Source organism: Heterodontus francisci, chromosome 27 (assembly GCF_036365525.1).
Source record: "Heterodontus francisci isolate sHetFra1 chromosome 27, sHetFra1.hap1, whole genome shotgun sequence".
NCBI lineage: Eukaryota > Metazoa > Chordata > Chondrichthyes > Heterodontiformes > Heterodontidae > Heterodontus > Heterodontus francisci.
In genome coordinates, this window is record NC_090397.1 from 5,561,572 (window position 1) to 5,574,198 (window position 12,627).

The 12,627-nt window shown below is 48.0% G+C and overlaps 1 non-coding gene across 1 annotated transcript; it reads right to left on the bottom strand.

Annotated features, from left to right (window-relative positions):
• Nucleotides 1–7,290: 7,290 nt before the first annotated feature.
• On the bottom strand, nt 7,291–7,362 carry trnaw-cca (transfer RNA tryptophan (anticodon CCA)). The gene has a single exon. It is a non-coding gene; the product is annotated as a tRNA-Trp (tRNA).
• Between the last annotated feature and the right edge of the window lie 5,265 nt (nt 7,363–12,627).

The window sequence follows — 12,627 nt, forward strand, 5'->3', positions numbered from 1 at the left end:
TCTTCCGACTCCCTCTGGGTAATCACTGCCTCCTCTCCCGACTCCCTCTGGGTAATCACTGCCTCCTCTCCCGACTCCCTCTGGGTAATCACTGCCTCCTCTCCCGACTCCCTCTGGGTAATCACTGCCTCCTCTCCCGACTCCCTCTGGGTAATCACTGCCTCCTCTCCCGACTCCCTCTGGGTAATCACTGCCTCCTCTCCCGACTCCCTCTGGGTAATCACAGCCTCCTCTCCCGATTCCCTCTGGGTAATCACTGCCTCCTCTTCCGACTCCCTCCGGGTAATCACCTCCTCCTCTCCCGACTCCCTCCGGGTAATCACCTCCTCCTCTCCCGACTCCCTCCGGGTAATCACCGCCTCCTCTCCCGACTCCCTCCGAGTAATCACCGCCTCCTCTCCTGACTCCCTCCGAGTAATCACTGCCTCCTCTCCCGACTCCCTCCGAGTAATCACAGCCTGCTCTCCCGATTCCCTCTGGGTAATCACCGCCTCCTCTCCCGACTCCCTCCGGGTAATCACCGCCTCCTCTCCCGACTCCCTCCGGGTAATCACCGCCTCCTCTCCCGACTCCCTCCGGGTAATCACCGCCTCCTCTCCCGACTCCCTCTGGGTAATCACCGCCTCCTCTCCCGACTCCCTCTGGGTAATCACCGCCTCCTCTCCCGACTCCCTCCGGGTAATCACCTCCTCCTCTCCCGACTCCCTCCGGGTAATCACCTCCTCCTCTCCCGACTCCCTCCGGGTAATCACAGCCTCCTCTCCCGACTCCCTCTGGGTAATCACTGCCACCTCTCCCGACCCTCTGGGTAATCACAGCCTCCTCTCCCGATTCCCTCTGGGTAATCACTGCCTCCTCTTCCGACTCCCTCCGGGTAATCACCTCCTCCTCTCCCGACTCCCTCCGGGTAATCACCTCCTCCTCTCCCGACTCCCTCCGGGTAATCACCGCCTCCTCTCCCGACTCCCTCCGAGTAATCACCGCCTCCTCTCCTGACTCCCTCCGAGTAATCACCGCCTCCTCTCCCGACTCCCTCCGAGTAATCACAGCCTGCTCTCCCGATTCCCTCTGGGTAATCACCGCCTCCTCTCCCGACTCCCTCCGGGTAATCACCGCCTCCTCTCCCGACTCCCTCCGGGTAATCACCGCCTCCTCTCCCGACTCCCTCCGGGTAATCACCGCCTCCTCTCCCGACTCCCTCTGGGTAATCACCGCCTCCTCTCCCGACTCCCTCCGGGTAATCACCTCCTCCTCTCCCGACTCCCTCCGGGTAATCACTGCCTCCTCTCCCGACTCCCTCTGGGTAATCACTGCCTCCTCTCCCGACTCCCTCTGGGTAATCACTGCCTCCTCTCCCGACTCCCTCTGGGTAATCACTGCCTCCTCTCCCGACTCCCTCTGGGTAATCACTGCCTCCTCTCCCGACTCACTCTGAGTAATCACCGCCTCCTCTCCCGACTCCCTCTGGGTAATCACTGCCTCCTCTCCCGACTCCCTCTGAGTAATCACCTCCTCCTCTCCCGACTCCCTCTGGGTAATCACTGCCTCCTCTCCCGACTCCCTCTGGGTGAAGACCCAGAGCCTGGGTCTTGATTGATTCTCTTCCCAGTAAGTTCCTTGCAGGTCCACCACTGCTACCTTTCCCAACTCCCTTCAAGTAAGTGAAGGGCCAGAGCCTGGGTCTTGATTCTTCTTTCCCCAGTAGGTTCCTCGCAGATCTGCTGCCTCTCCTGACTACCTTCAGGTAGGTCACTTCAAGTCTTCATTTCAAAATAGAGACAGACCACAAACCATTGGTAGCTCTCTTAAATGCAAAGATACCTCTATGAATCCAGACTGAGGATGATGATGTTTGATGCAAAGACAGAGTATGTTCCAGGAAAGCAGCAGATGCATTGTGTTGTGTCCCAGTGGCAAGACCAGAAGCAGCAGATGTATCCCTCAATGTATCCCTCATTGAAAAGGTAGAAACCTTTGCATTGACAATAACCACAACTTAACCAGTAACAACTCAGAGACTGAACACAATCAGATGCACAGAAATCTGATGAAGGATGTGCTCAGGTCAGAGAGTACTGTATCAAAGGAAAGCCAGCATACTCCACACAATCCTATTCTCAGTCAGTACTATGAGTAGAGAGGGATCTCAGTGTAGTGTAGTTGATGATGTACGTATCTATGATGAGAGATTGGTCATTCTGAGAGTTCTGAGACTAGACATACTATAATGATTGCACCAAAGACATTTGGACATCACAAAATGTCGAGCCAGAGCGAGAAATTCTGTTTTGTGGCCAGGTCTCTCAAAATCACTGGAAGAGATGATATCAAGACTTATTATTTGTGCTGTCCATCATCAGCAGATAGGAGAACCATCAATGTCATATTCCTTTCCATCAAGACCATGGGAACATCTTCGAATGGATCTTTTTGAACACATCTTGATTGTACTAGATTATTACTTCAGATGGAGAGAAGTCCATAGAAATGTAGTGTCTCCCACCCACCCTCCTCCTCTAACCAAAAAAAAAAAAGGACTCTGTTGTGTTGATAATGTAAGCTTTTTATTTAAAAAGTTCTGTCCGTCGGATTGCTAAGCTAACAAGTTTTGACTTTTTTTTTTGGTTTTTCAGTAGATTTGTTGGGAATTTAGAATAGTGGGAATGGAGGTAAAGGCAGTTGAATGTTCCTCCTGCAGAATGTGGGAGGTAAGGGTCGCCAAGAGTGTCCCTGCTGACTGCATCTGCGGGAAGTGCACCCAACTCCAGCTCCTCGAGAACCGCGTTAGGGAACTGGAGCTGGATGAACTTCGGATCATTCGGGAGGCGGAGGGGGTTATTGAGAGGAGTTATGGGGAGGTAGTCACAGCTCAGGTAAAAGAAGTAGGTAGATGGGTTACCATCAGGGGAAGGAGAGGGAACCAGCAGGCAGTGCAGGGATCCCCTGTGGCCGTTTCCCTCAACAACAGGTATACCGTTTTGGATACTGTTGCGGGGGACGACTTACCAGGGGTAAGCAATGGGGTACAGGTCTCTGGCACAGAGTCTGTCCCTGTTGCTCAGAAGGGAAGGGGGAAGAGGAGCAGAGCATTAGTCATTGGGGACTCCATAGTTAGGGGAACAGATAGGAGGTTCTGTGGGAACGAGAGAGACTCACGGTTGGTGTGTTGCCTTCCAGGTGCCAGGGTTCGTGATGTCTCGGATCGTGTTTTTGGGATCCTTAAGCGGGAGGGGGAGCAGCCCCAAGTCGTGGTCCACATAGGCACCAACGACATAGGTAGGAAGAGAGATGGGGATTTAAGGCGGAAATTCAGGGAGCTAGGGTGGAAGCTTAGAGCGAGAACAAACAGAGTTGTTATCTCTGGGTTGTTGCCCGTGCCACGTGCTAGCGAAGCAAGGAATAGGGAGAGAGAGGAGTTGAACACGTGGCTGCAGGGATGGTGTAGGAGGGAGGGTTTTGGTGTCCTGGATAATTGGGGCTCTTTCTGGGGTAGGTGGGACCTCTATAAACAGGATGGTCTTCACCTGAACCAGAGGGGTACCAATATCCTGGGGGGGAGATTTGCTAGTGCTCTTCGGGGGGGTTTAAACTAATTCAGCAGGGGAATGGGAACCTAAATTGTAGTTCCAGTGTACAGGATGTTGAGAGTAGTGAGGTCAGGGATAAGGTTACAAGGACGCAAGAGGGCACTGGCAAGCAAGAACTTGGTTTAAAGTGTGTCTACTTCAACGCCAGGAGCATCCGGAATAAGGTGGGTGAGCTTGCAGCATGGGTTGGTACCTGGGATCTCGATGTTGTGGCCATTTTGGAGACATGGGTAGAGCAGGGGCAGGAATGGATGTTGCAGGTTCCGGGATTTAGATGTTTCAGTAAGAACAGAGAAGATGGTAAAAGAGGGGGGTGTGTGGCATTGTTAATCAAGGAGAGTATTACAGCGGCAGAAAGGACGTTTGAGGACTCGTCTACTGAGGTAGTATGGGCCGAGGTTAGAAACAGGAGAGGAGAGGTCACCCTGTTGGGAGTTTTCTATAGACCTCCGAATAGTTCCAGAGATGTAGAGGAAAGGATAGCGAAGATGATTCTCGACAGGAGCGAGAGTAACAGGGTAGTTGTTATGGGGGACTTTAACTTTCCAAATATTGACTGGAAATACTATAGTTCGAGTACTTTAGATGGGTCAGTTTTTGTCCAGTTTGTGCAGGAGGGTTTTCTGACACAGTATGTAGACAGGCCAACCAGGGGCGATGCCACATTGGATTTGGTACTGGGTAATGAACCCGGCCAGGTGTTAGATTTAGATGTAGGTGAGCACTTTGGTGATAGTGATCACAATTCGGTTAGGTTTACCTTAGCGATGGGCAGGGACAGGTATATACCGCAAGGCAAGAATTATAGCTGGGGGAAAGGAAATTATGACGCGATTAGGCAAGATTTAGGATGCGTAGGATGGGGAAGAAAACTGCAGGGGAAGGGCACAATCGAAATGTGGAGCTTATTCAAGGAGCAGCTACTGTGTGTCCTTGATAAGTATGTCCCTGTCAGGCAGGGAGGAAGTTGTCGAGCGAGGGAGCCGTGGTTTACTAAAGAAGTTGAAGCGCTTGTCAAGAGGAAGAAGAAGGCTTATGTTAGGATGAGTCGTGAAGGCTCAGTTAGGGCGCTTGAGAGTTACAAGCTAGCCAGGAAGGATCTAAAGGGAGAGCTAAGAAGAGCAAGGAGAGGACACGAGAAGTCATTGGCGGATAGGATCAAGGAAAACCCTAAGGCTTTCTATAGGTATATCAGGAATAAAAGAATGACTAGAGTTAGATTAGGGCCAATCAAGGATAGTAGTGGGAAGTTGTGTGTGGAATCAGAGGAGATAGGGGAAGCGTTAAATGAATATTTTTCGTCAGTATTTACAGTAGAGAAAGAAAATGTTGTCGAGGAGAATACTGAGATTTAGACTACTAGGCTTGATGGGATTGAGGTTCACAAGGAGGAGGTGTTAGCAATTTTGGAAAGTGTGAAAATAGATAAGTCCCCTGGGCCAGATGGGATTTATCCTAGGATTCTCTGGGAAGCCAGGGAGGAGATTGCAGAGCCTTTGTCCTTGATCTTTATGTCACCATTGTCGACAGGAATAGTGCCGGAAGACTGGAGGATAGCAAATGTTGTCCCCTTGTTCAAGAAGGGGAGTAGAGACAGCCCTGGTAATTATAGACCTGTGAGCCTTACTTCGGTTGTGGGTAAAATGTTGGAAAAGGTTATCAGAGATAGGATTTATAATCATCTTGAAAAGAATAAGTTCATTAGCGATAGTCAGCACGGTTTTGTGAAGGGTAGGTCGTGCCTCACAAACCTTATTGAGTTTTTCGAGAAGGTGACCAAACAGCTGGATGAGGGTAAAGCAGTGGATGTGGTGTATATGGATTTCAGTAAGGCGTTTGATAAGGTTCCCCACGGTAGGCTATTGCAGAAAATACGAAAGTATGGGGTTGAAGGTGATTTAGAGCTTTGGATCAGAAATTGGCTAGCTGAAAGAAGACAGAGGGTGGTGGTTGATGGCAAATGTTCATCCTGGAGTTTAGTTACTAGTGGTGTACTGCAAGGATCTGTTTTGGGGCCACTGCTGTTTGTCATTTTTATAAATGACCTGGATGAGGGTGTAGAAGGGTGGGTTCGTAAATTTGCAGATGACACGAAGGTCGGTGGAGTTGTGGATAGTGCCGAAGGATGTTGTAGGGTACAGAGGGACATAGATAGGCTGCAGAGCTGGGCTGAGAGATGGCAAATGGAGTTTAATGCGGAAAAGTGTGAGGTGATTCACTTTGGAAGGAGTAACAGGAATGCAGAGTACTGGGCTAATGGGAAGATTCTTGGTAGTGTAGATGAGCAGAGAGATCTTGGTGTCCAGGTACATAAATCCCTGAAAGTTGCTACCCAGGTTAATAGGGCTGTTAAGAAGGCATATGGTGTGTTAGCTTTTATTAGTAGGGGGATCGAGTTTCGGAGCCACGAGGTCATGCTGCAGCTGTACAAAACTCTGGTGAGACCGCACCTGGAGTATTGCGTGCAGTTCTGGTCACCGCATTATAGAAAGGATGTGGAAGCTTTGGAAAGGGTGCAGAGGAGATTTACTAGGATGTTGCCTGGTATGGAGGGAAGGTCTTACGAGGAAAGGCTGAAGGACTTGAGGTTGTTTTCGTTGGAGAGAAGGAGGAGGAGAGGTGACTTAATAGAGACATATAAGATAATCAGAGGGTTAGATAGGGTGGATAGTGAGAGTCTTTTTCCTCAGATGGTGATGGCAAACACGAGGGGACATAGCTTTAAGTTGAGGGGTGATAGATATAGGACAGAAGTTAGAGGTAGTTTCTTTATTCAGAGAGTAGTAGGGGCGTGGAACGCCCTGCCTGCAACAGTAGTAGACTCGCCAACTTTAAGGGCATTTAAGTGGTCATTGGATAGACATATGGATGTAAATGGAATAGTGTAGGTCAGATGGTTTCACAGGTCGGTGCAACATCGAGGGCCGAAGGGCCTGTACTGCGCTGTAATGTTCTAATTCTAAAAAAGTCAAGTAACTGCAAGGTGAAACTTCTGAAAGTGTGATTACATCGTTGAAGAAGACCTTGTAATTTCAGACAATGGACCACAGTTTGCCAACAAATACTTCAGAGTTGACAGTATCGTTTGGAGTTGTTCATACACCAGCTCACCAAGATACTCTCAGGCCACGGTGAAGCTGAAAGAGGAGTGCGTACAGTAAAAGCACTCGGTCTGAAGAAGCCAATGGGAAATTTCTCATCCCTGAAATGACGTGTCATGGAATTCAAAATGTTTTACTATTAATACTGGTGTCCCTGCACGGACATGTTTCTGACCCCTGCTCTAACCTTTGCCAGTTCTGATGAAAGGTCACTGACCTGAAACATTAACTCTGTTTCTCTCTGCACAGATGCTGCCAGACCTGCTGAGTATTTCCAGCACTTTCTGTTCTCATGGTGGAATAGTATAATCTCCAACAAAAACAAGAAATGCTGGATTCACTCAGCAGGTCTGGCAGCATCTGTGGAAAGAGGAGCAGAGTTAACGTTTCAGGTCAGTGACCCTTCTTCGGAACTGGGGGTGAGTCCAGGCTCTGCAGCTTTGGGGGAAATTTTCCTGCAGGAAACGATCATCAGCCTGGAAGGGAGATTGAATAATTTAATCAAATGTATGCAGCACAAATAATAATAAATTGAATGAACTATTTACAAGTATTTATAGATTTATAACAATTTACAAGTATTTATAATTGTATAAAAAGAATGACCCCGACGTGATTCGAACACGCAGCCTTCTGATCTGGAGTCAGACGCGCTACCGTTGCGCCACGAGGTCTGAGAAGCCACAGCCGAGAAATCACCTTAAAGCCGCCGCTCCGAGGCGCCGTGCACTACAACCTCCTACCTCCGCCGAGTCGCATCGTGCTCTGCCTGGGAGCTGCTGCCCGGCCTCCCCCAGACCCCGCCACCGGCCCATCATCCTCCTCCCGCCGCAAACGGCCAACAGACCCCTCCCCGGCCCCTCCCCCGCCACCCCGCCGAATACGGCCCCGCCCCCGACGCGCGGCCCCGCCCATGCCAGGCCCCGCCTCCGCCGCTCGGCCCCGCCCCCCCCGGCTGCAATCCTGCATCTGCCACTTCCTGGAGTCGGGAAGGGAGCGGCAGCGCCACCTGTTGGGGAAGAGCGGAAGACACAGTCAATACCGCCTGCAGTGGCCAGGGGGCGTGGTAGGGATGGTCCCAGGGTCTCTGCCTGAGGAAGCACCGGGAGACTCAGGGCACCTTTCATATCCCTGACTCCAGCATTTTCCTTTATTTGTTGTTAATGGACACTGACAAGACCAGCATTTGTTGCCCTTGAGAAGGTGGTGATGCAGTCCATGTGGGGTAGGGACACCCACAGTGCTGTTAGGAAGGGAGTTCCAGGATTTTGACCCAGTGACAGTGAAGGAACAGTGATATAGTTCCAAGTCAGGATGGTGTGTGACTTGGAGGTGATGCTGTTCTGGCAATATTGCTGTATTTGTGCTTCTCACTGATAGAGGATGCAGGGGATGGAGGTGCAGTCAAAGCAAAATGGTTCCGTTAACTTTTAAAAAAAGAAAGTTGAATTCCCTGTTGTAACTGAAAAAAATTATGCCACAAGACTTCATGCTTTAAACAAAAAAATTTTACTATACAAGAATTAAACAATGCAAACTACTATTAACAACAATACAATTTGAAAACTCTTATACTTTAAGCTCTAAATCACAGAACACCCCTGTTTGAATTTTACTTCCACCCACGAGTTCTCATAAATCTTTTCTGCACCCTCTCTGAAGCCTTCACATCCTTCCTAAAATAATTGCACACAATACTCTATGGGCTTCAACTTTGCTGACAAGCCTGTTAACAATATTACCCTCAACAACCCTCTCTGTCATCATAAAATTCAATCAAGTTAGTTAAATATGATTTGCCATTTCACATGTGTGCAGGCTTTCCTTAATTATTCTACACTTATCCAAGTGAGTATTCAGTTTATCCCAGATTATCATTTCAAAAGCTTTCCCACCACCAAAGTTAAACAGACTGACCTCTAGCTGCTGGGTTTATCCCTACAGTCTCTTTTAGAAACATAGAGAATAGGAGCAGGAGTAGGCCATTCGGCCCTTCGGGCCTGCTCCGCCATTCAAAAAAGATCATGGCTGATTGTCTAATTCAGTACTCTGTTCCCACTTTCTTCCCATATCCCTTGATTCCTTTGGCATTAAGAAATATATCTATCTCCTTCTTGAATATATTTAATGATTTTGCCTCCACTGCCTTCTGCGGTAGAGAATTCCACAGGTTCACCACCCTCTGAGTGAAGAAATTTCTCCTCATCTCAGTTCTAAATGGCATACCCTTTATCCTGAAACCGTGACCCCTGGTTCTGGACTCCCCAGCCATCAGGAACATCCTCCCTGCATCTACCCTGTCTAGTCCTGTTAGAATTTTATAGGTTTCTATGAATTAATTAATTTAAATGTAAGCCGTGGCAGGAGAGCTCGCACCAGTGATATGCTCTTCCTGCGCTATGTGGGAAATCAGGGAAGTTTCCAGTGTCTCTGATGACCATGTGTGCAGGAATTGTATCCATCTGCAGCTACTGACGACCCGCATTATGGAGCTGGAGCTGCGAGTGGATTCACTGTGGAGCCTCCGCGATGCTGAGGACGTCGTGGATAGCACGTTTAGTGAGGTGGTCACACTGCAGGTAATGGCTGCACAGGCAGAAAAGGGATGGGTGACCACCAGACGGAGTAGTAGGCGCAGGCAGGTAGTGCAGGAGTCCCCTGTGCCATCCCCCTCTCAAAAATAGTCTGGGATTGATGCAGGGCTTTGGAAAGAGAGCGGGGCAGTGGAATTAGTCTGGGGTTGATACAGGGCTATGGGAAAAGAGTGGGGCAATGGGATTAGTCTGGGGTTGATACAGGGCTATGGGAAAAGAGTGGGGCAATGGGATTAGTCTGGATTGATGCAGGGCTATGGGAAGAGAGCAGGGCAGTGGGATTAATTTGGGATTGATACAGGGCTGTTGTGAGAGAGTAGGTCAGTAGGATTAGTTTGGGATTGATACAGGGCTGTGGGGAGAGAGTGAGGCAGTGTGATTAGTTTGGGATTGATACAGGACTATGGGGAGAGTGTGGAGCAGTGGGATTAGTTTTGGGATTGATACAGGGTTTTGGGGAGAGAGTACGCCATTGAGATTAGTCTGAGTTGGATACAGGGCTATGGGGAGAGAGTGGGGTAGTGGGATTAGTTTGGGATTGATACAGGGCTATGAGGAGACAAAGGGGTAGTGGGATTAGTTTGGTATTAGTTTGGGATTGATACAGGGTTTTGGGGAGAGAGTAGGCCAATGGGATTAGTCTGGGATTGAAACAGGGCTATGGGAAGAGAATGAGGCACTGGGATTGATTTGGGATTGCCCTGGCATAGAGCCAGTACAGACATGTTGGGCAGAATGGCCAGCTCCTGTATTGTAAACGCCTGTATTTCTCTGGTTATGTTGTACAGATAATCACCACAGCAATATATCAACTGAATCACAGGGTCACCTGACATTCATAAAATCTCATAATAGTGAAGCCTTGCTCATCTGTTCTTCAATGATCTGAAAATGTTCTGGGAATTGGGAGACCTCTGGGAATTTTTAAAAATGCATTCACTGAATGTGGGTATCGCTGACAAGGCCAGAATTTATTGCCCATCCCTAATTGCCCTTGAGAAGGTGGTGGTGAGCTGCCTTCTTGAACTGCTGCAGTCCATGTGGGGTAGGTACACCCACAGTGCTGTTAGGAAGGGAGTTCCAGGATTTTGACCCAGCGACAGTGAAGGAACATAGTTCCAAGTCTGAAGGTTGATAAGCCCCCGGGACCTGATATTCTACATCCCAGAGTGTTGAAAGAGGTAGCTATGGAGATAGTACATGCATTAGTGATCATCTTCCAAAATTCTATAGATTCTGGAATGGTTCCTGCAGATCAGAAGGTAGCAAATGTCACACTATTTAAGAAGGGAGGGAGAGAGAAAACAGGGAATTACAGACCTGTTAGCCTTACATCAGTCATAGGGAAAATGTTAGAATCTATTCTAAAGGATGTGATAAATGGACACTTGGATAATAATGATCTGATTGGGCATAGTCAACATGGATTTATGAATGGGAAATCATGTTTCACGAACCTGTTGGAGTTTTTTGAGGATGTTACTAACAATATTGATAAAGGGGAGTTGGTGGATGTGGTATACTTGGATTTTCAGAAGGCTTTTGATAAAGTCCCCCACAGGAGGTTGGTTAGCAAAATTAAAGCACAAGGGAGAGGAGGTAATATACAGGACTGGATTAAGGATTGGTAACAGGCAGAAAGCAGAGAGTAGGAATAAACGGGTCATTCTCATGTTGGCAGGCTGTGACTAGTGGGGTAATGCAGGGATCAGTGCTTGGGCCCCAGCTGTTCACAATATATATCAATGATTTGGATGTGGGGACAAATATAGTATTTCCAAGTTTGTGGATGACATAAAACTAGATGGTAATGCGTGTTGTGAGGAAGATGCAAAGTGGCTTCAAGGGGATTTGGACAGACTTAGTGAGTGAGCAAGAATGTGGCAGATGGAATATAATGTGGAAAAATGTGAGGCTATCTCTTTGGTAGGAGGATTAGATGTGCAGAGTATTTCTTAAATGGTAAGAGATTAGAAAGTGTAGATGTACAAAGGGGCCTGGGTGTCCTGGTCAATAAGTCACTGAAAGCTAACATGCAGGTGCAGCAAGCAATTAAGAAGGCTAATGTTATGTTAGTCTTTATCGCAAGAGGATTTGAGTACAGGAGTAGTGAAGTCTTGCTTCAATTGTATAGAACCTTGGTTAGACTGCACCTGGAGTACTGTGTGCAGTTTTGGTCCCCTTATCTTAGGAAGGATATTATTGCCATCGAGTGAGTGGTTCATCAGACTTGTTCCTGGGATGGCGGGACTGTCCTATGAAGAGAGATTGGGAAAACTGGGCCTGTATTCTCTAGAGTTTCAAAGAATGAGAGATGATCTCATTGAAACCTACAAAATACTAAAAGGGATAGACAGGGTAGATGCAGGTAAGATGTTTCCCTTGGTTGGGAGTCTAGAACCCGGGGACACAATTTCAAAATAAGGGGGAAGCCACTTAGGACAGAGATGAGGAGAAATGTCTTTACTCAGAGGGTTGTTAATAATTTGGAGTTCTCTACCCCAGAGGGCTGTGGAAGCTCAGTCATTGAGCATGTTTAAAGCAGAGATTGACAGATTTCCAAATACAAATGACATGCGGGGATATGAGGATAGTGTGGGAAACAGGCATTGAAGTGGATGATCAGTCATGATCATATTGAATGCGGGGCAGGGTTGATGGGCTGAATGGCCTACTCCTGTTCCTATGTTACTAAAAGACACTATAGAAATGCAAGTGTTTCTTATTTTAAGTGCCACTTGATAGCACTGTTGATGATACCTTCCATCACTTTGTTGTTGATTGAGATGGGGCAGTAATTGGTCGGATTGGATTTGTCCTGCCTTTTGTGTACAGGACATACCTGGGCAATTATTCACATTGTCGGGTAGTTTCCAGTGTTGTATCTGTACAGGAACAGCTTGGCTAGGGGCGCGGCAAGTTCTGGAGCACAACTCTTCAGTACTACAGCTGGGATATTGTTGAGTCTGTGCAATTAGGAACACAGGAGCATAGGAGCAGGAGTGGGCCATTCAGCCCATCGAGCCTGCTTTGCCATTCAATTAGATCATGGCTGATCATCTACCTCAACGCCACTTGCCTGTGCTATCCCCATATCCCTTGAGGTCATTAGTATCCAGATATCTATCAATTTCTGTCTTGAACTTGCTCAATGATTGAGCTTCCACAGCCCTCTGGGGTAAAGAATTTTCTGTAACCGATGTCTTCAGTTGTTTCTTGATACCATGTGGAGTAATTCGAATTGGCTGAAGACTGGCTTCTGTGATGGTGGGGATCTCAGTACGAGGCCAAAATGGATCAAATTCAGCACTTCTGACTGAAGATTGTTGCAAATGCTTCAGCCTT